The 27,987-nt window shown below is 39.9% G+C and overlaps 3 long non-coding RNA genes across 5 annotated transcripts in view; 2 read left to right on the top strand and 1 right to left on the bottom strand.

The window, feature by feature from the left end:
• LOC138147262 (uncharacterized) overlaps positions 1-27,987 on the top strand; it is a 95,637-nt gene that overhangs the window by 17,747 nt on the left and 49,903 nt on the right. The window contains exon 3 of the long non-coding RNA XR_011164754.1: positions 499-640. This is a non-coding gene — a long non-coding RNA (uncharacterized lncRNA). The remainder of the gene's footprint in view (positions 1-498; positions 641-27,987) is intronic.
• LOC138147264 (uncharacterized) lies at positions 533-27,961 on the bottom strand. 3 transcript variants are annotated; one of them, XR_011164762.1, is made up of 3 exons: positions 27,691-27,961; positions 997-1,176; positions 533-666 (listed from the first exon to the last, which is right to left on the bottom strand). It is a non-coding gene; the product is annotated as an uncharacterized lncRNA (long non-coding RNA). The 3 variants fall into 3 exon arrangements; XR_011164760.1 differs by lacking the exon at positions 27,691-27,961 and adding an exon at positions 2,432-2,715; XR_011164761.1 differs by lacking the exon at positions 27,691-27,961 and adding an exon at positions 2,432-2,715 and having other exon boundaries at positions 997-1,202.
• On the top strand, positions 10,101-12,651 carry LOC138147259 (uncharacterized). The gene is made up of 2 exons (XR_011164753.1): positions 10,101-10,246; positions 12,225-12,651. It is a non-coding gene; the product is annotated as an uncharacterized lncRNA (long non-coding RNA).

A 27,987-nucleotide genomic window follows, 5' to 3' on the forward strand; every position in this document is an offset into this window, starting at 1 on the left:
ACAACCACACAGGAACCTCAGCAAGATGACTCTTCTTAAACAGGAAGCAAACCCACGGAGCTCTCCATCCATATCTGATGTCCCACGGCTTGCACATCCCACACAATTGTCTCATTGGCAAATGGTTTGATTGGAGAACACATGTAGTAAACTGGGGTGTATGTTTTTTCCCCTTTGGTCCTCCAGCTCTCAGGCATCTCAGTAGAACTATAACTGCTCTTTGTATTACACTATGGTTAGGTTTTTTATCATTGAGTAATGTCAGTCAGAGTGGAAAGTGGCACAAAACCAGAGGGTTGGAAGATTTCTTAGAGATTATCTAATCCAATTCAGTTCAGTCCAATCTAATCCAATGCAGACATGACATTCCCTAAATTCCATCAAGAATGTAATTAACCTGCTGTAGATGATATTATAGTACCCAGAATTCCATTATGCGCCTCACACTGCACATCTTCCCTCCATCTTCTCTGATGCCCAATGTCTTCCTTTTCCAAGGGGGCCACTGAACCTGGAATCAGAAGACTAGAGTTCTCATCCTGGCACTGGCATGTACCAATGTGGAATTTAGGGTATAGCATCTCCAAGTGTGACCAGAGGAGGCTGTCTTCTGTGGCATGAGCAGAAGGTAGACCCTCAGGTGGGTTTCTCCATTCTTGCTGCTAACTTTACAAACATGAAGATAATTTTTACATGTCATTGATGTAGTTGGCAATATTGTTCTCTATTTTAGAAATATATAAGCTTATATAAGCACTTCTAAGAATCATCTGCTACTAATATTTGCTCCAAATAGATTTAAGGTATTCATTCATCAGTGAATCAACTTTCTGAAAATAAATGAGGATTTGAGAGACACCACATGTCATGGAATTTCATTGTTAGACTTGCCTGCTGATTCATTTGTCTCTCAACAATTGAGCCCTTCATTCTCAATTACTTTAATTGCACTAGTCTCTCATTCTAAAATGACTTTATCCCCCACCCCTTACTCACCTTCATAACATTCTCTTTCCATAGACTCTTAGCTTGGAGGCAAGTGGTTCATGATGTTACCTTGAAGTAAGTTTTCTCCATTTGGCAGTAGGGCTGCTGTAATCGGGGACTGTATGTACCCTTTCTCATCCCTGTATTGGTCTGCTTCCAGTACTTTGGATCCAAGGTCAGTACAGTGACCTGCATGAGGTAGAATGTACCAAAACCTAAATAATAATGATAATTTTTAAAAATCTGGTCATTTGACTCTAACATACCAAAAACAACAATAACAAGATCTAATGTGATGACTTCTTCCTTGTTATATTTTGTTGACTTAAAAAAGTCAAAGCCATTTTTACCTGAACTTGACAGTACTTACAAAGTGCTCTGCTCTCAACAACGATGTGAGGGAAGAAAGATGAACATGACCACCTCCATTCTATAGAGGGGTGAGTGGAGGTACAGAGAAGTGACCAGGCTTACCCAAGTTTATATAATCGGTAAATGTTTGAGTTGGACCTAGATTTAGGTCTTTTGTCTCGGAATCCAGGGCTCTTCCTATTACCCCAATGCTGCCTGAGCAGCTGGTAATGTAGGAGATAGAGTGCTGCTCCTGGAGTCAGGAAGTCCTGAGTTCAAATCTTCAGACATTAGCTGTGTGACCCTGGGCAAGTCTCATAACCTGCTTTTGTTTCAGTTTCCTTAATTTTAAAACTTTTAAAATATTACTTTCTAGGACTTTTGTAAGGATCAAATGAGGTATTTGTAAAGGGCTTAGCATATAGTTGGTGCTTAATAAATGCTTGTTTCTTCCCTCCTCTCCCTTCTTCCTTACTTTTTTTTTTGGAGGACAATTAGGGTTAAGTGACTTGCCTAAGGTCACAAGGCTAGTTTTTGTGTTGTGTCTGAGATGGGATTTGAACTCAGGTCCTACTGACTCCAGAGCCAGTGCTCTATTCACTGCACTACCTAGCCACCCCAGTCCTTCCTTCTTTCCTTCCTTACTAGTGGGCATTCCTTAAGCTTTAGCATCCAGGTCACCATGCAAAGTAATAGGAAAAATCCCTGGAAGTCAGGAGATCTTTCAGCTCCTGACCCTGACATCAAATAGATTAGGCACTCCTTCACATCTCTGGGTCTTGGCTTCCTAATCTTTAAGATCTACAACAAAAACATTTATATAGCGCTTTAAGGTTTGCAAAACACAACATATAACATCTCATTTCATCCTCATAACCTTTGAGGTAGGTGTTAGTTTTATCCCCAACATGCAGATGAGGAAACAGAAGGTAAAACAAGGTAAATGAATTACACAGAGTCACAGCTAGTATCTGAGGTTCAGGTCTTCCTGACTCCCAAGTCCAGAATATATCAACCATGCCATGCTGCTATAAAGAGAAATGGCTGGATTTTGATGGCATCTGAGGTCCTTCTGGACTAAAAAAATGCTTACCTCTTGATAGTGCTTCCCAAAGAGCCTAGCTCACAACAATGCTATGAAGGAAGGTATGCCAGCATCATTTCTTCTGTTTTGCAAATGGCGAAACTGAGGCTTACACAATTTTCCTTGATTATAAGGAAGTGTCTGAGACTAGATTGAAACTCAGGTTTCCTGAGGCCAAGTCTAGGCCTTTCTGTCCTTTCTTCCTGCTTTGCCATTTTGCACATCAACTTAACTTTCTTCCTTGCCTTCAGTACTTCGTTCTTGTTCCTCTTGGAAGGATAATGTCTGTTTCACATGAAAAAATCAAAACTAATATAAAAATATCAAATAAAATATAATAAATTAATGACTTATCACTGCATAAAGGGAGACCATTCTCATCCCATTCCCTCCTGTCTTAAATATGGAGTGAATAACTTCATAAGTCATATCTAAAACCTTGGAAAGATCTCAACTACTTCTTATCAATAAAAATTGGGGGGGGGGAGTGGGTGACTGTGTCTGTTCATGTGTTTGTGTTTTGCTGCCCATTCAAAGCTGATTTTTCATGCATCTCCCTGTCTTTGCCTTCTGCACAATCTCATTTATAGGAAATATTAAGTAATTATTTCAATTTCTAAGCAGAATTGTCTTCATTAACTAGTGAAACTCTGACATTTACCACCTGTGTGACTATGAACATGTCACTTAACCTTTCTAAGCATCTTTTCCTACAATGGGACCCTCATGCTTCAAATTACCTTGCTTTCTAGGTTATGCTGGAGAAAACACTATGTACCTTAAAGTACTACAAAAATATGAATTAATCAGTTTTAGGTTATTTCAGAAAAGTCATTAAGCCATTCATGCCTTTTACCCACGTGATCCCACCAAAGGCATATAACCCAAGGAGGTCAAAGTTAGAAAGGAAAGATACTCGTACACCTGAATATTCAAAGTAGTTTTGTGATAGCACAACACTGGAAACAAATTGAGAACTCATCAGTTAAAGAGTGAATATCCTACGGTATAAAAATATAACAAACTGTAATTTGGTGCCAGAAAGAACAAATATAAGGTATTCAGAGAAAAATGGGAAAGCTTGGATAAAGTGGTTCACGCTGAAGAAAGCAGAACCTTGACAACAATATGCCAAGGCTTCCAGTAATGTAAGTGGTAAGAATGCTAAGTAGCAGTTGACCTCTGCTGAATTGCCATGAGCAATGGCAGTGCCAGAGTCCTGATGAGGAAGCATGTGTCCTTCTCCTCTTGGCAGACTATAGATGTGAAATGTGGAGCATGCATGTCTGATATGGTCGTTATGATCTTGGCTTTTGCTCTATGTCTTTGTAAACTAGTCAGTGGTATCCCAACAGTGTTGGTATCCCAACAGAAGTATGTGACTCTGTGAAGTCAGTCTTCTGTCTACTACATTTTACAGAGCCTCTTTCAGCTCTAATAATTTATGCTTTATAGCCTAAGGTCCCTTCTAGGTCTAATATTTAGAGCTAGAAGGGTCCTTAGAGAATGTTTGTTAGGCATTGATCAGCTAAAGAGCTGCTCCAAAGTCCCCCCCTCCCCCCACACACAATTATTTAATCATTTAAGAATAAATATATTGAGATTTATTGATATCTCCAAAGTAATGCTTTCTCTTTTCTCCATTTTAATGAAATGACCCTGTCCAGGGTCCTGCTCTAATAGATTTGCTACTTCTTTAAGGAAGACCTTTTACTTTGCTATTTTTTGGCTCTTCAAAAGCCTTCCTGCCCACACCCCAGGAGGTTGATATTCAGTATGGCTTTGGATACAGAGGACAGGTCCAGAAATGTGGAGGAGTCATGGCTCTATCCAGTCTTGGCTTTATCAATTATTGACTGTGAATTTGGACAAGTTTGTTTAATTTCTTCAGATCTCAGTTTCCTCCTCTGTCAAAAGGAGATAAAACAGACCATAGATTTAGAGTTGGTAGGGACTTTGCAAGGCATCTAGTTCAACCTTATTATTTTAAAGATGAGAAAAGTGAAGGTTAGAAAAGTTAGATTGCTTGTTCAGGGTCACTCAAATTGTAAGAGTCTGAGGTGGGATTCAAATCTAAATTTACTTTGTTCCAAGTCCCATGAACTATCCATTATGCCAGAAATATCAAAGAGGCAGCCCACAGGCCTCGTGTGGACTGCAACACTCTTGGGTGTGGTCTGAATCAGATTAAAATGTAATTGGGGGGGGGGGTGACTAGGTGGCACAGTGAATAGAGCACCGGCCCTGGAGTCAGGAGGACCTGAGTTCAAATTTGACCTCAGACACTTAACACTTATTAGCTGTGTGACTTTAGGCAAGTCACAACCCCAACTGCCCTGCCCTCCCCCCTCCAAAAAAGCAAAAAAAAAAATTAATTGGGAAATATTTGACAAAGTAAATATAAATAAAATAAAGCGTCCATAACATTACATTTTAAAACTAAGTCAATTTATGGACCCCAAAGTACCTTGTATATGGATCAGTGGTCCCCATTACTATTTGAGTTTGACACCCCTGTGTTATAACATACTATTACTCTCCTTTTACATTTTAGTCCCACCTCTTCTTTTTACAAATGAGGGAACTGAAGGCCAGAGATGGGCAATAATTTGTTCTGGGTTACATTTAGAGGTAGAAGCAGAGTTAGGAGTTGAACCCAGGGCTCATTCCAAGTCCAACCCTCTTTCCATTACCCCAGCTTGCCTCTCCAAGGCAAGAAAAACCAGGTCTCTTGTCTCTTCCTTCAATGCTATCTGCATTATAACACAGAAGAAGTCCATTTTGTAAACAAGATACAATCTACATTTTCAGAAGGCCACTGTTCATTATCTTGCAGGGCAGAGCTGGGTAAAGAGGGTCACAAGGTGATCCCTGAGTTACTCGGTGGTAGAAAGAAATAAATCGCTAAGTCTTCGGAGGCTACCGGGGTCCAGGTGCTGCTCTGTAATGCTAAGTATGTTGGCCTGGAAAATAAAACTGTCAGATTTTATTTTACGTGGAGGAGTGTATCATTGAGAAATGAAACAAGCCTGTCTGTGGCTGGGTGGATAAGTTAAGAACATGCATCTCATGATTCATTGTTACCTAGCAGAGGGAACCCAAGTGATAATTGTGTTAGAGCACACACGTTTAAAATGGAATTCTGCTGGTACTGAGAAGGCATTTCAACAAGCCAATAAAGATAGAAGGAAAAAACAAAATGCAAAGAAGGATTTTTAGAGATCAAATTATTTCTAAATTGTATTATCTCTATGCTTGGTTGGACTTATTTGAGAGGCACTGTGGCTTCATAGAGAAAATTGATCTGGAATTAGGAAAACCTGGGTTCAAAACTGAAACCAGCTTAGGTGTGTTACACTGGAAAAGTCATTTTACCTCTCTCAGTCTGTTTCCTCATCTGTAAAATGCAAGAAATAAGAGCTCCTGCATTACAGAATTGTTGTAAGGATCAAAAGAACACATATGTGAGCTATTCTGTTACTTTCCCTGGTACAAAAAAAATTAATCAACAAATATTTATTGGGTATCTACTATGTCCTAGGCATTGGAGATATAAAGACAAAAATGAAACCCTACTTTTCTCTTGGAACTCATATTCTACCTGGGAAAATCACACACACATACAAATGTACATATGAGTGCATGGAGACAACTTATATGCAAAATAAATACAAGGCAGTTTTGGGAAAGGAGGCATTAGCAGCTGGGGAGTAGGGAGAACCAGGAAGGCATGGAGCTTAAGCTGAGTTATGAAGGCTATTATGTGCAATCTCCCACTCAAAGCAAGTTTCTCCTCTTTGTCTCAGAACAATAGTTATTCAGTGACTGCTTTAGTTATTCCACTGACAGAGAGTTCATTAGTCCATGGGGCAGCACATTCCATTGCTTGTTAGGTCTTACTGTGAGATCTGGTTTCTTACATAGAACAGAAATCTGCTCACCTGCAAACATCATTTGTTAGGTCCAGTCTTACCCTCTGGTATCCAAAAGAACCAACCTTTCAGATATTTGAAAACAGCTCTCATGTCTCCATGAATTTTTTTTAGTCTAAATATTCATAAAGTTCTTTCAACCATTTCTCATGTGATGCCATTATCATTCTGATTACACTTCTCTGGGTGAATTTTTATTTGTTATTGTCCTTCCTTTCTTCCCTTCCTCCCTCCCTCTCTCCTCTCCCTCCCTCCCTCTTTCCCTCCCTCCCTCCCTCCCTCCCTTCCTTCCTTCCTTCCTTCCTTCCTTCCTTCCTTCCTTCCTTCCTTCCTTCCTTCCTTCCTTCCTTTCTTCTTTCCTTCTTTCTTTTCTCTCTCCCTCTTTTCCTCCCTCCCTCCCTCCTAACACTGTGCTAGGTGCTGAGGGAGACAAAAAGAAAATAAAGAATAACTCTTGCCCTCAAGAAGCTTGTAGTTTAGCAGAAAAGAGATGATGTACACACAAACATACTAATTACTTAATAATTTTAGTGTATAAATACGACAGAACATAATAAGAATTATGAGAAGTACAAAGTTCCAAAGCAGATATGACGAAGGAATGATCGTTTTTGGATGGTTCATTAGACTGGAGGTCGCCCAGGGCCATGATTAGGCCCAGTGACATGGAGCTATAACTAGCTTGTGGTACAATCTATTCCACTGCTGGACAGCTCTAATTCTGAGGATTTGTATAAATGGAGATTGCTTGTAAAATAGACTTGCCAGATCTGGAAATACAGTGATTTCTTCTTCTATGAATTAAGATACCGTCTTAAACAGGCTCAACTTTAAGAAATGGTTAAGCTCTCCAGGGACAGGGGTGTCAATTTTTCCTAGCTACCTTCTAGATATTAAAGTAAAATTTGATAATTTAGTCTGTGGTGCATTAAAAGTTGGCAAATGTCCTAAAGCCTCCCCTGTATCTTTCACTAAGGAGCAGCCTCATTAAGATTTGGTTTATTTTTGCAGTCCTCAGTCCTTGAGCCTGTAAGTCTCAAACCTGTTTGAAGTCTCTTATATCTCAAGGGGTGGTAATAAATTCCTTAAAATATGTTTCAAAGTAGGTTATTTTTAATTCACTCAATTTTGAAAAATGATATATCCCAGGGCACTTTTTTCCTTCAGAGAGGAGAGCATGGCTGTAGAGAGTGTCACAAAAGCAAACACAACATAAAGTGTTGTACCCTCTCTGGAAGATGAAATCATTGTGTTATGTGCTTCTGTAAAGGCCTTTAGGAAGTTCCTTGTCCACTATAGATTTGTTGTTGTATAGTCGTTTCAGTCATATCCAACTCCTTGTGACCCCATTTGGGGTTTTCTTGGCAAAGATCCTGGAATAGTTTGCCATTTCTTTCTCCAGCTCATTTTACAGATGAAAAACTGAGTCAAACAGGTTTAAGTGACTTACCCAGGGCCACACAGATTCTAAGTGTCTGGACTCAGGGAGATGAGTCTTCCTGACTTTCAGGCCTGGCACTCTATCCTTTGTGCCACCTAGCTGCCCCAGTAGTTAGGAAGGTAGAATAGGAGAAACATCAGGGTCTGGAAAGCACCTTGGAACCTAGAAAAATGAGCCTTGCCAGGGACTTGTGATTTAGAATGCTTGGCTTAAAAGAGGCCTTAGAGATCGTCCAGCCCAGTTTCCTCATTTTATACCTGAGGAAAATGGGGCCAAAAGATGTGGTACCTTGCTGGTGTCTTAACTATGGGTATTTCCCGAGGTCTTGTCCTGAGCCCTCTTCTTTTCTCCTTCCACACTCTCTCATGATAAAATAGATTCAACTGTCATCTCTATGTAGATGATTCCCAGATCTTAATAACATTTTTATCTAGTAAACTCAACACATCTAAAACTGATTCATTATCTTTGCCCCTGAACGCTACTTCTTCCCAAACACCAAACTTCTTCCAAACATCCCTATTTCTGCTTCCACTCTCCTAGCTTCCTAACCTTGGCACCTGCAATCAGGTGCTGAGTCTTGCCATTTCTACCTCTGCCCCATCTCTTGCCCCTGACCCCTTCTCTCCATTAGCCAGATGCCATCTTATTTCAGGCCCTCCCTCCCTCTTACCTAAATTACTGCAACAGCTTCATAATTAGTCCCACTGTCTCAAGTCTCTCCCAACTCCTAGGCACTGTGGCAAAGTTTGTTTCCTTAAATATAGATCTGACCACAAGACTCCCCTGCTCAAGCAACTCTGGTGGCTTCTTATTGTTTGTAGGATAATCATACAAGCTCCTCTGCATGGTTCTTCACAACCTGGCCCCAACCTATCTATGGAGACTGGTTGTTCATTAATCCCCCTCCTGCACTCTGCCATCCAGCCAAGCTGATCTCTTTGTTTCTCACACATACTTTGTCCCCCATCTCATGCTTTTGTACTGGCCTGAAAAGCACTCCTTCCTCACCTATGTCTCACAGAGTCCTTCCTGGCCTTTAAAAAAAGTAGCCCAGACTTCATGAGACTTTGCCTAATTACCCTAAGAACTACTGGTACCCTCCCTCCTATACTATGTTGTATTTAACCACTTCTTGAATTACTTGTACTTGTTTGCTTTCTATGAATATATTACAAATAATATACGAATATATTACATATAATAATATATTACAATAATATATGATCATATTATATACACTATAAATTACATATATCACATATAATGTAATCAATTACACATATCACATATAATATGTACTATAGTTTATATTAATATATTACACATAATATTATATAAGATATGTGATATATTCATGTAAAGTAAATATATGTATCTATGCCATGCATATATACACATGCAACATACACACGCATATTCATGTGCATATAAATGTACATGTGTACATATATCTACACACATACATATAGGCACACAAGGTAGAGTGCCAGACCTGGAGTCAGGAAGACCTGAGTTCAAATCCAACTTCAGACACCTACTAGCTGTGTGATCCTGGGCAAGTCATTTAACCCTGTTTGCCTCAGTTTCCTCATCTGTAAAATGAGCTGGAGAAGGAAATGGCAAATCACTCCAGTGTCTTTTTCAAGAAAACCCCAAATGGAGTCAGGGTCATAAAGAGTCAGACATGACTAAAATGGCTGAACAAAACATATATTCACTTTTATACTAACTACATTTTTATACATACTCGTCTCTCCCATTAGAATGTAAGCTTTATGTGAGTCGGGATTGTTTTATTCTTGGTAGCTGCATCTGTACCATCTGGCACAGTGCATGGCATATAATAGGAGCTTAATAAATATTTGCTGCTTGCTCCCTAGGGGCAGAGATGGGGCTCTAAAGCAGGTCTTTTAATTTCTCAGGCCATTCATTGCTTTTCTGATCATGCAACGTAGCATGACTGAACCAACCAGCAAACATGTCGACGTTAAGCACCCAACATGTGTCTAATTCTTGGCGGCATTTAGAGTTGTTGAGTTAAAGGTATATGGCTCTTGGTCAAGGCAATGTTTGTGCCTCAGGAAGCCAGAGTTTCAGCACAGCTGTAGTTTTTAACTAAAGGAGTTGCCTAGCCTCAGTTCATCTGAAATGTGACGTGACCCACCACTCAGACCCATGGTAAGGAGTAATTACTAACTCTAAAGCAATTAATAATACAGCAGGACCTATATACCAAGTATTAATAATTAATAATAATAATAAATACTATGCAAGACTCTTGAGGGTGGTACTCCATGGACCTTCCCACCCACACCCACCCTGCTGTCTCTGCAGTGTTCCTGCATTCCAGTCAGAGGATGTAAGACTCTTTAAACTTGCTTCCATATTTGGGTGGATGTAGTCCTGACATTCTCCTTTCCAGCAAGCTCAGCAGACAGAACATTAAAGGTGAGCGTGTCCAACCCTCTCTCACTCCCTCCCAGTTTCCCCAACCAGAGGTCTCCTGGGGGTTTAGAGTTGTTTCTTCTTTATTCCTGTAACAATAGTTTAAGACCAACCCCTGAGGGAAATAACCTATTTGCCTGTGGACTGGGTGATTTTTTTGGAGGTGACAAGGAAGCAGGAAATAATTTGCTGGACCTTGGAGGTTCTACCTGTAATATGTATCAAGGGAACTTTCCTTGTCTGTTTTATGACTAAAGCCCTTATCTGATGGCTAATCTTGGGGAGGAGGTGACCCTGACTTCTCTAATATTGTATCAATGGAACATCAGCCCCAACAGTTCTAGAGAGCTGTGGGAAAATCTATACTAAATTGTGTGTGAATATATACACATACATACACAATGCATATATACATATATGCATATATACCACATGCATATATAGACATATATATACATTCATTTATTAGGTTTAAAAAAAAGACTCTTTTTTTCATCATTGTACTTTTGAATGACCTCCCTTCCCAATATTTACTGTAAGTATCTGTTATGCTTATAGCAAATACATACAGTCAAACAAACAGAAATATCATAGGAATGGATTTAAGATGTGCATCAATTTAGAGCGGGAAGGGATCTGAGAACACACCTAGTCCAAATTCTTGCTTTATGATTAAAAATGAACAATACCAAAACTTAAGATGATTAAGTGACTCCCGGAGTCAGCAACTGACATAGGTAGGATTTGAATCCAGGTCCCACACTCATGTGACATCAAGTGGTCCCCAAGTGGCCACTAGGCCATGCGTCATGCTGTACCAGGGATGGGAAAAATGTGCCACTATCAGTCCTCCGAAATAATAATTGTTCCATCTCATAGAGAGGTTGTGATAGAAGCGTCATCAGAGATTTTTTCACCTGAGACAAAACATATTTTCGGGGGAGCCTCAATATCACAGAGGAAAGGTTCTTTTTTTGTTTTGTTTCATTTGGTGGGGAGAGGTAGGTTTGTTACCATGTACAGAAGATGACTGTAGTAGGACAATAAGTGATATACAAAGCAGCCAGGTGGTAGAGTGGTTAGGACCATGGACCTGGAATTAGGAAGACTTGAGTTCAAATCCAGCTTCAGAAATGTGCTAGTTGTGTGACCCTGGGCAAGTCACTTAACCTTAGTTTGCACCTACCTCCCAAGGTTGTTGTGATGATCAGATGAGATAATTAAATGTAAAGTGCTTAGCACATAGTCACATAGTCAGTGCCATTTAAATGTTATTTATTATTATTGTTGTACTACAGTGGATTGTCTGGCCACAGGTGCAGTGGAGCTGGCAGAGGAGTGATCTACCCCCTTCTCTAGCCTCTGCCCATCAGTGACCCTGATCTCCCTCTTTTTCCTCCTCCCTTTTCCAGGATTCACCTTCCCTCACTCTCCCTGTGGGGAAAGGGCTGGTAGACACGAGGCATGAAGAATGCGGGGGAAACCTACCTCTCTCATTTTAGCACCTAGGAAAAAGCCTCTGTCACCCTGCCTTAGTTATAATTTGGGGTTGCAGTCTGCTTCAGTGATAGGGGTACCCATCCTGATGAAAGCAAATTTTGTGAAAGCTGCTGACATCCCCCAACAGCTTTTGATTTAATGCAACATTTATTTTATTTTATTTTGTTTTGCTTTATCTTATTTTGTTTTATCTTTGATTTTATTTTATTTTCTACACTTTTGACATGTAATGTGTTGTACTATTTGCTGGGGATATTAAAAAACAACAATAGTTTCTACACTTTCTCAAGCACTTTATGTCGTTATAGAAATTGCTACACATCCCTAATCTCCGAATCCTATCCAGCAAGATTTTTATTGAGAGTTTAGACAGTGAGTTTTTGAAATTGTGGGTATTTTCCCTGCTGTGCTGCCTGGTACATGGGTCTCATCATCTGAGTAAATGCATAGTGCATGACTCCCCTTTCCCTTTCCTTTGCAGCTCAGCTGGGTGCCCCTACAAATCGGTTTGGGGTGACCATGTTGGACTTGGGCCCTGCTACCATTGGAGCCATCAAAAAGGGGGAAACTGAGAAGTATCCTGGATTAAAATCCAGCTTCTTCTTTTTCCTGGTGTTTGACCTGCTGACCAGATGCTTGACCTGGTCCTTCCTGGGTGATGCCCAGTGTCTTTGTGTTCCAAGGGCCAGTCACTACTGGCTACTGGTAGTAGACTATTGGTACAGCATGAGATATACATTTGCAGACATGGCTAGTGGAATGATTTGTTTTCCTTGACTTTACATATGTGTTTTAAATATAACAAATGTGTGTGTTGGGGGGGGGATGTGCATTGGGAAGTAAAAACTTTATAAAAATAAAGAAAAAATAAGTTTCTTTTTGAGAGAAAATAAATGGTATGACAAAAAGACTTCTGGACTTAGCTTCATATACAATAACTATAAATTTGAAACAGACTAAAAAGAGAAAAATTAGAGAATTGGACAAACAGGTTGGAAAACATTATTGTGGCAAAGGAAATAAGAAATGTGAAGAATACAAAGAAATGTGTAAAACCTTATATAAAGCTAAATAAAAAATAGACCAATAATAAGCATAATATATATATATATATTGACTATAAGTATGACAAGAAAAATGTAAATATACTCCTAATAAAAAGAGGTCTGAAGAGAATATGGATTTTTTAATGAACTTGTGAAAGCTCACATATACTTTAAAAAACCCACAAATTGAAATTAATTTGGAGTCCATTAATTCATACACATTATTATTTAGATTTTATTCATTTTTATTTTGTTGATGGAGTTTTGAGAATTTTTGTTTCAGTTGATGGTTGGTAATTTTATATTTTTAAAACTGAGTGGGAAACAATATTGGCCTTGGTGTCATGAACCCTGGGTCTGAATACTTCTCTGACCTCAGTCATCTCATCTGTAGAATGGGGATCCAGCTGCTTACCCCACTTACCCAACATCTTGTGATAATAGCTCTTGGTAAATCAACTTCAAAGTGCCACATAGAAGTCATTATTATCCCAGCTGTCCAGATTCTCTCCAGATTCCAGACCTGTTTCTGATGCTAACTTGAGAGGCCTGTCCAGTCTTTCAAGTTTTGCCTCATTACTCCTGGGCTCAGCTCCTCATCCTGCAGCCTTGCCCTGCCTCTGATGGTGGCAGATACTGTCTGTAGCAAGTGTCCCTAGAAAGGTTTCAAGAAGCCTGTCATGAACATCAAAATCCTGTTTTTCTTTGTGCCTCTGCTCCCCAACCAAACTGCCTAGATGGAGAAAAAGAAAAATAAAGATCTCTCTGACATGACACAAAATGGGTTTCTAACATTTCATGATTGGGAATTGCTATTTTGTTTTGTTTAATTTTAAGAATTAATCCTTATCTAATAATTTTTCTTTTCTTTTTAAAATTTTATTTACTTTTTAGTTTTCAATATTCTCTTCCATAAGATTTTGAGTTTCCCCCTTCTTCTCCTCCCCTGCCTCCCTAAGATGTCACATAATCTGATATAGGCTCTATTTATGCATTCATATTAAATGTATTTTCACATTAGTCATGAGGTAAAGGAGAATTACAACTAGTGAATGGAATCATGAGAAAGAAGAAACAACAAAAAACAACAAAAGAAAAGGAGAGTAAATAATATGCTTCCATCGGTGTTCAGACTCCAAAGTCCTTCCTCTGGATGTGGATAGCATTTTCTGTCATGAGTCTTTTGGAATTACCTTTGATTCTTGTATTGCTGAGAAGGGCTAAATTTATCAGTCAGTCATCACACAATGTGGTTGTTATTGTGTACAATGTTCTCCTGGTTCTGCTCATTTCACTCAGCATCAGTTCATATAAGTCTTTCCAGGTTTTTCTGAAATCTACCTACTCATCATTTCTTATAGCATAATAGCATTCCATTGCATTCATATACCACAACTTGCTTAGCCATTCCCCAATTGATGGACATCCCCTCAATCTCCAGTTTTTCTTTTTTGCAAGGCAATTGGGCTTAGTGATTTGCCCAGAGTCACACAGCTAGTAAGTTTTGTATCTGAGGTCAGATTTGAACTCAGGTCTTCCTGACTCTAGGGCTCATGCTTTATCCACTGTGCCACCTAGCTGTCCCTCAATTTCTAATTCTTTGCCACCACAAAAAGAGCTGCTATAAATATTTTTGTGCATGTTGGTCTTTTTCTCATTTGTGTGATCTCTTTGGGATACAGACCTAGAAGTGGTATTGCTGGGTCAGAGGGTATCCAGTTTTATAGCCATTTGGACATAATTTCAAGTTGCTTTCCAGAATGATTGGATCAGTTCACAACTCCACCAACAATGCATTAGTCTTCCAATTTTCCCAAATCTCCTCCAGTTTCTATCATTTTCCTATTTTGCCATGTTAGCCAATCTGAGAGGTGTGATGTGATATCTCAGAGTAGTTTTGATTTGCATTTCTCTAATCAATAGTGATTTGGAGTATTTTTATATGACTATAGTTAGTATTTAATCATTTTTCAAGGCGTTTTATCTTTACTTTAGTTCACCTTGACCTCAGGCAGCTAGGTGACCCTGGGCAAGTCACTTAACTTTGTTTGCCTCAGTTTCCTCCTCTGTAAAAACAAGCTATGAAAAGGAAATGGCAAATCATTCCAGTATCTTTGCCAAGAAAACCCCAAATGGGGTCATGAAGAGTCAGAAATGTCCAAAACAACTGAACAACAACACCCTGACCTCACTCAGTAAAAATCACATTCCTTTCCTCATTCTTCTCCTCTTCTATTTAACAGGAGGAACTGGACCAGGGACTTCTTCTGACTCATGCTCAGCTTATACCATATGGATTTAGTATTCTACAATCCATCAATTGCAAAATATCCATCCCCCTCCCCCAAATATACCTATGGAGTAGGCAATGTCATTGTAACAGAGAAGGAAACTGAAGAAATGACTTGCCCAAAGCCCCAAAGATGGTCATTGTTAGGGCTGAGATTTGCCCTGAGATCTCCAAGTCCATTTCTTTTCAGCTTTCTTGTGCCCTACACCATTGCCTCTACTCCTGAGAGAGGTAGGTGGTGCAGTGGATAGAGCACTGGTCCTGGAGCCCTGAAGACTTTGAGTTCAAATTCAGCCTCAGATACTTTCTAGCTACATGACCCTGGGAGGTCACTTCCCCTCTGTCTTCCTCAACAGTAAAATGGGGGTAATTATAGCACTTAACTCCTGGGGCGGGGGGGAGTTTGTGAGGATCAAATGAGATCATATTGGTAAAGTTCAGTTCCTGGTACACAGTAGGTGTTTAATAAATGCTTGTTTCCTTCCTCCTTCCTTGACTGCTAGATTCCCTTGCTCACTCACTACTTTGCATGTATTTGTATTCATTCTCTTTCTGTTTATCCTGTATATGCTTACATATGTCCTTGCTGTTTCCTCTGTTAGAATATAACTTGAGAGTTAGGATTGTTTCATTATTTATATGTTTTCCCCAAGCACCCAGCCCAGTACCTGGCACATAGTAGGCCTTACTGAATGCTTGATTGTCTGATGTCAGCCTAAGACATGATGGTCAGACCTAGGCCTTTGGATGATTTGGTAGCTAGGTGGATTGGGTGGATCATCAAAGGGAGATAAAGGAAGCAGGAAGGCCACTTAGGGAGGTTTTATAATAGTCCAGAGGAGAGGTAGTAACTTGAAATCTAATGGAAAGAGTGCACAAAGGGGAAAGTTTACAATGTGGTACATTCAGGGTATGCTGTTAAATGTTTAACAAAATGGTTGGGAGTGGAGGGGTTGGTGTACTTTTAAGCTTAATCTACATTGTTAAAATTTTCTCTATCACTTTCTTAAGTTGCACAATCAACAAAACAATAAACCAAGTCCTGATCGGAAGTATTTGCAGAATTCTGAGGTACAAATAAATGCTCATACTGAAGATTTAACCATTGGGTTTGAGCTGGTACTAGCTGGCTTTAGCGCATTCCCGGCTGTGATGGAAAAAAAATCACTAGACTTAGAGTCAGAGGGTCTGGATTCAGTTTTTAGCTGTGCCTCTTAGCAAGACTCAACTCTGATGGTAAGAAATATCTGGGAAGTACCGAGGGAGATGAGACAATTTTTGTGTGGACGAGTCGAGACCTTCAGCACTTCTTTGCTGAGGTTTGTGCTGTCAGTGCTGGTCTGCCGCGTGGGACAACTGTGTGCAGGTGGTTGTTGTCCCTGCTCTCCTTTCAGGAAGGAGGAAACTGAGGCACCTGGATTAGCCTGAGGTCGTGCAACACCCCTCTGTCTTGACCAGCCGGCCTCGGAACTCATACCTCAGAACTTACAGCTCCTGAAAGTCTTGTCTGAGGCTTTCCTGCTGAGGTAGGTTTCCTCCCACAGATAATCATTGCTTTCCTGTTTGGGGTTTTGCCTCCTCTTCATTCTGCCCAGAGGAAAGGGTTGTTGGGTACTGCATGTTCCAGAAGAGGGATCCGTGTGGGCCCCTATTACATGCGGCTTTAATAGAATTTGGAGTTAATGGCGTCTTGACATTTTCTCAGCTATTCCCTGTCTTCTTCCTACCAGTAACAACAACTCACTCATCCCCAGAGCTCCAGAGACCATTCTGGCCTGACCTATTATACAGTTAACACACTGTAACGCCAACGTAATAGTCACAGCACCGACGGTGACCATGAATATGCCAGCATAGTTCTCAATTGCAAAATATAGCAGATTCCCATTACCATTACAGACACTTGGTTTGGGGACTCTGCCCAGTGTTGAGCTATCTGCTTGATGAGTGAGTAGGTCCAAACTCACCTGATGCATTATATCTAGCCAGCACCAGACTAGGCTGTACATGCCATCCAGCCACCTACTAGGAAACCAGGGCCTACCCAGGCTTCCTACCACTTGCCCTGTCTCCTGTTCCTTTCACCTATTTTTCTCATAATAATAATAATAAAATTAATAATACTAGCACTGATAATGGAAACAGGTGTGCCAATCACCCAGTAGAGACATGTAATCTGTAGAATTACAAAATCTTCTTCTCTGGCTGCTACATTCTGATAAATGTTGTCTTTTTAAATTAGACTATAAGCTCCTGAGGACAGAAAATCTCACTTTTGTATTTGTATCCCTAGTGCCTAGCAATTGTCTGGCACATAACATTAATAAATGCTCATTCATTCATCCATTCATTTATACAAATTCTTTCAACTTTACTTTCATTTTCTATTGTCTTAAGACCCTCCTTTTAAGGAGTAGCCTCTAATAATAATAAATAAACTCTCTAAATTTAACATTTAGTGCTAAAACAGTGGAACCCAGTGATCTTTTTTTTTAAAAGACTCCAAATGAATTCATTGAGATGAATGCATTCAGTGATTGCTCACTGCTTGGAAATTCCTTTCATTTCTGAGTATCTAAGCGTTTTCAAACTAATTGGTTCACCTCATGTACTCTTCTCTCTGCAAACTTGTCTCTGGCATTTTACAAAATGTTAATGGAACAATATTAAATTGTAAAACATCTTAGGGTTCTTGGTGTTCACTAAACATCTCACAGTCTTTAATGTTTTCTTCTTAAAAAAAAAAGTCTGCTCTCTTCTCTTTGTCTCTCTCCTTCTTTCTCCTTCCCTCCATCCCTTTTTAAATACTGCTATTCTCCTGTCTTTTTTTTTCGAGCATTCAATTCATCTAATAAGATCAGAAAAGGGATGAAGCTTATAAATGAAATAGAACATTATGAAACTATGTAACCAGAGGAAAAAATCACGGTAGAACACTTCAGAAATCACAGAGAAGTAGGAAGACCCCTGGATCTGAATGAAATCAGAGGATTTGAATTTGAATTCTGATCCTGCTGTCACTGTCTTGGGAAAGTCTCTGCTCCTCAATTTCCTCAAAGACTCTCTGAATTGGAAGGGCCTTCAGTGGTGGCACTCTAGTCCAACCTGTCCCTGAACAAACATTCTCTCTTCCACATTCCTGATCAATGGCCTCTGCTTGAAGAACTCCTTTGACGGGGGACCTGCTACCTCCAAAGGCATTTTTGACTAGCTTTAATTATTAGGAAGTGTTTCTTTATATCAAGCTTAAATGTGTAGCTTTGGATTTTCCACCCATCATTCCTGGCAATAATCTATGGACAGCTTTTTCACACAGGCAATACTGACAGATAGCATTTATAATAGCACTTTAAAGTTTACAAAGTACTTTACAAATATTGTCTCATTTTATCCTCAGAACATCCCTGGGAGGTAGGTGCTTTCATTACCCACATTTTGCAGATGGGGAAACTGAGACCATAGGAGTGACATGCCCAGGGTCACATAGTTAATTTGAGGCAAGTTTTGAACTAAGGTCTTCCTGACTCCAGACCCAGGGCTCTATCCAATGGTTTTACTTAGCCAACAAGTTACTTTCTAGTATGAAATCTCTAGTGTACAGTAGGCTTTCCTCAGCAGATAAAGATTTTCCCAAATTCATTACAGTCAATAGGCATCCCCTCCAGTTTTTTATTTTTAAGCAATTGGGGTTAAATAACTTGCTGAAGGTTACACAGCCAGGTGTTTCTGGGTGGGTGATAAGTATCTGAGCCCGGATTTGATCCCAGGTCATCCCGACACTGGGGCCGGTGCTCTTACTCATTGCACCACCTGGCTGCCCCAATCCCCTCCAGTATTAATGGATTTGGGCTTGATTTGGACTTCTGGTTCTAAATCCTGAGATATGTCAATCAGACAAAAGGAGGAAGACAATAGCCTGTGAAAAGATAGAAAGTGATGAATGATAAAAAGCAATCTCTCAGAACTTAATTTATTGAGAACTTTCTACATGAAAAGTGTAGTACTATATCAGGCCCTGTGGGTAATATGGAGATGTATAATCCAGGGCCCTGGTCTCAAGGAGCTCTAGTTATGGTTCTAGAGGGGGAGACAGTAAACAAACACACACAATACCACCACAACCATTTATCAATAAATGGAGAGATAATCAAAAATGCAAAGCAGGCTAGGCCCAATGGGTGGCATAAGGATTAAGTGGTATAGGCCTTCAGAGACCTCTGAGAAAGAGAGAGAGAGAGGGGGCGGCCAGGTAGCACAGCGAGTAAGAGCACCGGCTCCAGTGTTGAGAAGACCTGGAGATCGAATCCCGGGCTCAGACACTTAGCACCCACCCAGAAACACCTGGCCGTGTAACCTTGAGCAAGTTACTTAACCCCAATTGCTTAGGGGCGGCCAGGTGGCTCAGTGAGTAAGAGCACCAGCTCCAGTGTCAGGATGAAATGGATCAAATCCAGGCTCAGATACTCAGCACCACACCCAGAAATAATAACTGGCTGTGTAACCTTGATCAAGTTACTTAACCCTGATTGCTTTAAAAAGAGAGAGAGAGAGAGAGAGAGAGAGAGAGAGAGAGAGAGGTCACAGAAGGATTTGCATAGAATTCAGCATGAAAATTGACCTACTTGTGGCAAAGAATTGGAAATTAAGGGGGTGCCCATCAATTGGGGAATGGCTGAACAAGTTGTGGTATATGCATGTTATGGAATACTATTGCGCTATAAGAAACGGGGAGCAGGCAGTCTTCATATTTACCTGGAGAGGCTTAAAAGAACTGATGCTGAGTGAGAAGAGTAGAACCAGGAGAAATTTGTACACAATTACAGACACAACGTGTGTGTGATGACCAACTTTGATAGACTGGACCCTTCCCAGCAATGCAGGGATATAAGTCAATCCCAAAAGACACATGATGGAGAGAAAAACGTGCATCCAGAGAAAGAACTAGAAAGAACTAAGTTTATATCCAGGTGGAAGCAAAATACCTGATCTTTTTCGTTCTCTTATTTGATTTTATGTCCTCTTTACCATTTTTCATTCCAGCCGGTACAATCTGTCCTTATAACCTGACCAATGTATAATGTGAAAGTATTTACAGATCCTATACTTGACTATAAGCCGCCATGGGGGGGAGGGGAGGGAGGGGGACAAAATATGAAATTCAAGGAATTGTGGAATTGAATCCTGTAAACTAAAAGGAAACAAACAAATTAATAAATTAAAGAATTTAAAAAAAGAAAAAAAAGAAAATTGACCTACTTGTCAGGCTACATGGTACAATGGAGAAATCAATGAGAGATTTGGGTTCAAATCTCACCTCTGATATGTGCTAGCCATAGGACTTTGGACAAGTCACTCAAATCTCTCACAGATTTATAATTAGAGTGGGGATAACAATACCTGAAGTTATTTCTTCACAGGGATGCTATAAGGACCAAAGGAAAAGGGATATATGTCAAGTGATTTGCCAACCTAGAAGTATGCTATAATTAATTAGCAAGTATTATTGTTTCGGTAGACAGATGAGAGATGAGCATTCTGGGTGTTGTGAAATGCCTCAGATACAGAAGGACAAAAGCACTAGTCATGTTTGTGAGATGAAGAATAGGTCCATTTGCCTACAATTGAGAAAACATGATGGAAAACAAGGCTGGATTTGTTGCTTAGGGACAGATTGTGTAATGTCTTACGACAGACTCAGGAGTTGGACCTTATCTTATGGATAGCAAGGAACCTCTAAATATCCCCAAAACTGAAGATTTTGAGTCAGCATGGTGTACTGGACTTGAAGGACTAGGTCAAATCCCACCTCTACTACATGCTGGCTGTATGACCCTGGTCAAGTCACTGAACCTCTCTACATCTGTTTCCTCATCTACGAAATTACTTCTGAGGTCCTTTTCTAGTTCTATATCTCTGATCTCTGAGTTGAGGTAATGAAAATGGTCTCTAAGAAGGTTTTTTTTTCCTAGCAGCCACTTAGAGAAGGAAATGGAAGGAGGAAGAGACTAGAGGCAAGAGCCTATAACAATAGTTCAGACGTGAAGTGATGAGGACAGCCAGGTGGTACAATGAATAAAGTGCCTGGTATGGAGTCAGGAAGTTCTGAGTTCAAATGTGGCTTCAGATACTTACTAGCTGTGTGACCCTGGGCAAGTCATTTAACCCTGTTTACCTCAGTTTCCTCATTGTAATGGTAATGGGAGTTTGAGGATTTCTTCCTTGCCCCTTAATAGGCCTAAGGGGATTTGAAGATCTTCCCCATCCCTTAATTGGCCGAATGTAATCACATGGAGCCTGTGGTGGGACAAGCTTGCTGAACAGGTGGAACAGAGCCCAGAGGAAGCTGGGAACCAGAGCAGTTAGAAAGGAGGGAAGAGAGAGGACACAGGCAAGGAGACAGCTAGGTATGGTGTCGCTTCCTGGGGTGATAAGGTATATTAACTTCTTTGTTGCTATGATGGATTTGGCTTTCTTGTGTTGGGATTTGACTTTCTGGTGTCATAATAAATGTTTTGCTTTTGTCTTCTATATGGAGCCTCTATTATATTTTGTGATTCAGAACTATGCCAGTACATTCATAGTCACTGTCAGTACTGTGAATATCACATTAACACTACATTCATCTACAACATGAACTGGAGAAGGAAATGGCAAACCACTCCAGTATTTTTGCAAAGAAAATCCAAAATAGGGTCACAAAGAGTTTGATAAAGAGTTTTTTTGGGGGAAAAAAAAGACAAAAATGAGGTGATAGGGTCTGAACTCTAACAGTGCAGAGGAAAGAGAAAAGAAGGATGGGCCTTGAGTTGGAATCCACCTTGTCCTGGAATTTTGTTCTGGAATGATCCCCATGATGCTGGTATCCCAAGAACTTTTGGAAGGCATTTTATCGGCATTATCCAATGGCAAGGAAGATGGTCACAAGGAATGGAGAGTCTCATCAACTATTATCAAGCATCCACTTCAGTTCAACAGACATTTATTAAACGCATCTGTGTGCAAGACACTGGGCTAGATACTGGAGGAAATGTAAGGTATGAATCAGCAAGAGCCAGACAATCCTCTCCTGTCTTTCTGAGGCTCGTAGTGGAATTGTAACAACTCTCTGACATTACAACTTTAGATTTAACATAGCTCTCTTCTCACAACTACCCTCTGAAGCAGATGGTGGAGGGATCAGTGTCCCCTTCAGTCGAGGACACTGAGGCTCAGAGAGGGTAAAACACTTGTCCCAGGTCACACAGTTAAAAAAATGTCTGAGCCACAGATCAAACCCACATCATCTGGTTCTAAAACCAGTGCTCTTTATTTCTCTATCTTAATGTTTTGTCTTATGAACTAAACAAACACAACCATTTCAACATTCAGTGAAGAAAAAAATTGTATGAAACAGTGAACTTTTATTATGCAAAATTTTTTGTGTTGATTACATTTGACATGATAGTAACAAAACTGCTTGCTTTTTTATATCCCCTTCTGAACCATTCTGTTTTCTCATATACTTTTAAAATGTTTCCCTCTCTTTTCTTTCTTTCTTTCTTTCTTTCTTTCTTTCTTTCTTTCTTTCTTTCTTTCTTTTTCTTTCTTTCTTTCTTTCTTTCTTTCTTTCTTTTCCTTTCTTTCTTTCTTTTCTTTCTTTCTTTTCTTTCTTTCTTTCTTTCTTTCTTTCTTTCTTTCTTTCTTTCTTTCTTTCTTTCTTTCTTTCTTTCTTTCTTTCTTCTTTTCTATGTAAATCTGGAATTTCTATGTAAATCTTTTCTATGTAAATCCAGTCACACAACCAGATGAACTAAATTTTCATACAAATAATGACAATAATATCAATGGCAGCTCATTCCTATTGAGGTCTATAAAGACCTTTCTACAAAACAATCCTATGGGATAGGTAGTGTAGCCATGATTAGTGTTATCTTACAGATGAGAAAAAAAGAGGTAGCTGAAATAAAAGAGGAAATTGAGGCATACTTGCATTCAGTTGGTTCTGTGGTTTAGACAGAGGAGTCTGCGTTTGAACTCCAGCAGGAGCTTTGCTGTGAGAGACAGTATGGTGGAGGAGATGGAGCACTAGACTGGGAGTCAGGGAGAGGTTCATTCAAAGCCTGATTCATACACTTACTCAGTGGGTGACTGGGCAAGACTCTGAGGTTTTGTGTGGCAGTTTTTTCATCTTCACAAATGGTGGGAGTGGTATGGGAGGAAGAAAGATCTGATCCCATGACCTCTATGATCTATTTCAGATCTCAAAACCTATCATCCTATGAACGTAACTGTCACCCTGAGAATACCTCTATTCAATGGCAATGAGTTAAACACATAGACTTGATAGACCCTAAAAACTTTCTAGAGAGAAATTGGCGATTGGAGTCTAGCTTTGCAAAAACTGATTCTAGTTGGGGAGTGGGGACAGGGGAATCTGAGAGCTTTCTCCTTGCCAACTTTTCAAACAGAGCAGCCTTGTATTGGTTGCCATCCCATCCAGAGGAGGGAGGAAGCCACATCAACGAGATCACAGATCCATTGACTATTAACTCTTGGAGAGTGCTTTATTTGACCTGCCAGCCATTGAGCTATTGATCAATTTATCACATACTCAAGCTCTTTCTATGCCAACTCCTGGCACAATTTGGACTCTCTCCACCTTTCCTGGTTTATCTTTCACAACTCTTTCTTATTTTTTTTTAGTTCAAGATGGGAGATAAGACAGAGAAAAACTGTCCTCAGAATCAGGTTTATCTCTGTAACTGATATTTGGCCATGGAGACTCCCCAAAATATGAGACCCCAAGTCCTGTGTGGTTTCTGTTTGTTTCTAAATATACCCATGCCAAGTGATTGAAAAGGGGGCAAAAATCACACAATGATGGTTAAAATTGAAAACACTTTGGACATCCCTTTCTGATCACTTTGGCAACAGGATATTATTCTCTAGTAATATTTATTGTTACTATGGCATATGGATGTCTATTAAAACACATATTACCTCCCTATGTTCTAGTTGAGCAGAAGCAGGATCAGAAGAGCTGAGTTTGAGTCCCAGTTCTAATACTTCTTAGATATGACACTTCCATCTGAGCCTCACTTTTCCCATCTGTAAAATGGAAATGATAATACTTTTCACTACTTATCTACATCGTTCATAGGGATGGTGTGAGGAAAGTATTTTGTAGACATCAAAGTGCCACATAAATATGGTCTATAATGAACCTTTGCATATCACAGGATCAGAGGATGCCAGAGTGGAAAAGGGATCATAAAGGGAATCTGGTCTAACTAAACCCATAATTTTACAGTAGGAAATGAAAGCTCATAGATATTAAATGATTTCTCCCAGGTCACATATCTAGTAAATGATGAAGACAGGGCTTGACAAGTGTTGAGGTTACAATGCTATTATATCCAGACCCAGAATTGGAGCTCTGACTAGTTTTGCTATACATTTTCATTGCCTCTTGGATTTGTTTTCCCAAGAGAGTGGTTTCAGCTTTGAGTATATACCTAACCTCCTTAATGACCCAGTCATCTGTCAGGCCTGTAAACATACATTTACCTCCCATTCAGGCTCATTTACCCCCTCTCTGTGACCTCTTACACCTCCTTGTACCCTGACCATGTGGCACAGATGGTATGATCCTGTCAGGCCGAGGCAGGTGACAGTGTTATTCTGTGTTGAGTAATCATTGGCTGTAATGAACCAGACTGGAGGCAGGCTCAGATAATAGGGCAGGGGGCCAGCTGCCTGTTATGGTCATGTGACTTTTCCTATGGATTGCAAAAGAGATGGGGGAGACCTGGGATAGGTGGAATTCACCCAGAAAAGAAGCTACATTTTCCCTCAACATTATCTTTTAAGCCTAAAGTCGAAAGCACTATGCCTTCAATGCTTCTGCTGTCTCTTGCTTAATGCTATGCTCCATTTTGGAATGCAGCTGTTCTGTAAAAATATATCCCACAAATGGACAATGTAATGAAAAGGATGCTGGGTCTGGAGTAAGAGGACTTGGCTTCAGATGCGGGCTCTGATGTCTATTAAATGTATAACCTTGAACAAATTACTTCCTCTCACTAGGCCTCAGTTTGCCATCTATCAAATGAGGAGGTCTGATCCAGTGACCTCCACAGTACCTTTTCAGCTCAAAATCCATGCTAGTCAGAGGCTGTTGTGAACTTATTTAAGGAGAATGGGAGAAGAAACTGTCTTTCTTTATCATCATTTTAGCCCTAAAATCTAAGCAGATTAGAGTCAACATGAAAGGAAATATTTGTTTATTATTTTTCCAGGGTGACAGTTCTAGGTAACCACATCCATCCCAACTCACATTTTCAGGTTGCTTACAAATTCCCCCAAACATGCTTTTTTAAAAAGCTTATTATTTTCCTTTTTGAATGGTAACCCTTTAGTAGGTTATCTCTAGGTCAAAATCCCTACAATGTATTTTGAGTTATGAAGAAAGTATGCTCAAAACAAAAGGCAAAAATAAAAATTTGAAAAAAAGGGAAAAAAGAAAAACGCATGCTTCATCAGAAAAAACAAGGTTCCTAAAGGTCACGAGGGGGGCTGTGCCCAATGGGAAGAGTGTTGGATCTAGAATCAGAAGACCCCAGGTCTAGGCTCACTTGGGAAAATCACTTAATCTCTCTGAGCTCAGTTTATTCATTTGTAAAATGGGGTTAATTATATTGGCTGCTACCTACTACTTAGGGCTATTGTGAGAACAGTACTTTGTAACTGATAAAGTGCTAAATTTGCACTAATATAATTGGTTAGCTACACTTAGGATGATTCATTCTGCATTTAAAAAGCATTAAGGCTTGCTGAGTGCAGAGGACTGTGTTGGGACCTGGGATAAGTACAAAGGTTAGCTAAGATCAGTTCCTTCCCTCACAGAGTTTAAAAGTGAGAAGGGTTTTAAATGAAGGAGAAACACAGATCTGGCCTTTTGGTGGAGTGGAAAGAATAGGAAATTTGGAGAATCTAGGTTTCAATCCTGCCATGGACATGATGCACTTTCCTTGTTGGGGGGGACTCAGTTTCCTCATTTACCAAGTAAAGGAAAAAGATCATAGATTCACAGCAAGAAGAGATCATGGTGTTCAGCCCTGTCATTTCACTGATGAGGGAAACTGAGGCAGAGAGAGGTAAAATGATTGGCATGGATAGCAAAGACTAATATCACACTATCTCTAGATGATAAAAAAATAAATATGGTGTAGTGGGAAAAAGTACTAAGTCTGAAGACAGGAGATCTCAGTCGGAATACTGGTTCTGCCACCTGAGGACCTGGGTTCTAATTCTGTCTTTGCCACTTCCTACCTGTGTGTTCTTGGCCAAGTCATTTAACTTCCTTGGGTCTCAGTTTCCTCAATTATAATAATCGTAGCAGAGGGCTTCTAAAGTTCCTTTTAGCTCTATATTGACGAATCGCATGACCCTGTGATTTTGGAAAAGTCCCTTCTCTGGATCTTTTCATTCATCTGTAAAAGAATGAGGTAGGACTAGATAACACAGATGTATATGATGTACCTTGTTATTTACACATTTTCTCCACCGTTAAAATGTTTGCTTCTGGAGAGCAGGAACTGTTCCCCGCTTTCCTTGTGTCCCCAGTATTTAGAACACTGTGTGGTACACAGTAGCTAGCACTCGATAAATGGTTGCCAACTGACTGACCACAGAAAATATTTACCAAAGGAAGAACCAGGATATAGTGGGACAGTATAGTCACAAGACTTTAGAATTCGCCTAAAGAAACAACAGAGCCAGAAACTTCTTATTATCTTATCTGATCTGGTTCTTTCTGGGGCCCTTGGCTTGGCAACCACAGACACCGACCCGAAGCTTCCAGCAAATCAATAGGCTCTGGAAGAAACCCTTCAAATCATATTTGGCTGGGAAATTTTACCTATCACCTCATTAGTAGGAAACTGTCTGATTTACACAGATGCTGTGTGCTGATGGTACATGGGATGAAAGACGAAGTCATGGAGATATCTTGGAGAGAAGAGGCTAAAATAATTCTTTTTGCAACTCATTGATTTCAATTCTCCTTATTCTTATTTTCACTCCCAAAAATGGCCCTAGAAAAAGGATAAAAGACAACAGTACCCATTTACCCAAGGTTTAAAGATTGACTAAGGCCTTTCCCTTCTGACTACCTTGTGAGTTAGTTGGTAGAAGTATCACAACCCCCATTTAATGAATAGGGAAACTGAGGCTTGGGTGAGGTAAAGAGATTTCACACAGCTGGTATTTGAACTAGAATTCGAACTTGGCTCCTCTTGACCCCAAGTGTAGTGTTCCCGATTACAATTTGAAAACTTTTGCAAATCACAAAGCGCTATATCAATGCATTGTTGTTTTTGTTACGGTAATCATTATTGTGAGTATCACTACAACCACTATTACTACTATGCCATACTCTGTCTGACATTTATAGCTACAAAGTGCCATTTAACTGTTGTATGTCAATCAGTCAAAACACATTTATTAATCATTTACTATGTGTTTACCCTTATGTTAATGCCCATGGATAGCAAAAAAGGAAAAAACACAGAAACAAAGATTTCACACACACACACACACACACAACTGCTTTCACAATGAGCAAACTTTACCTTTTCTATTACTTCATCCGCGTCCATGTGACTTTTCTTTTTGGTGGGGTGCAGGGGGATGGCAGACATCTGTAAAGAGTAGATACATTAATCTTTGGTAGGGTATGGAATAATTTCCATTTCCATGCATTTATGAAAAGGCATTCTTAGATAGGCCACATAAAGAGATATTGCATCTATAAATAAATTACTAAGAGCTGAGAGCCAGGATGGGGTTACACATGACCACTGAGGGCCCCTCCTGCAAAGCCTTGCTGGCCTGTCGTGCAGCTGCTGTCTTTGTGATTGGGATTTTGC

Source organism: Petaurus breviceps, unplaced genomic scaffold (assembly GCF_028583685.1).
Source record: "Petaurus breviceps papuanus isolate PSGF00001 unplaced genomic scaffold, PetGlider_PUasm1.0 140, whole genome shotgun sequence".
Lineage (NCBI taxonomy): Eukaryota > Metazoa > Chordata > Mammalia > Diprotodontia > Petauridae > Petaurus > Petaurus breviceps.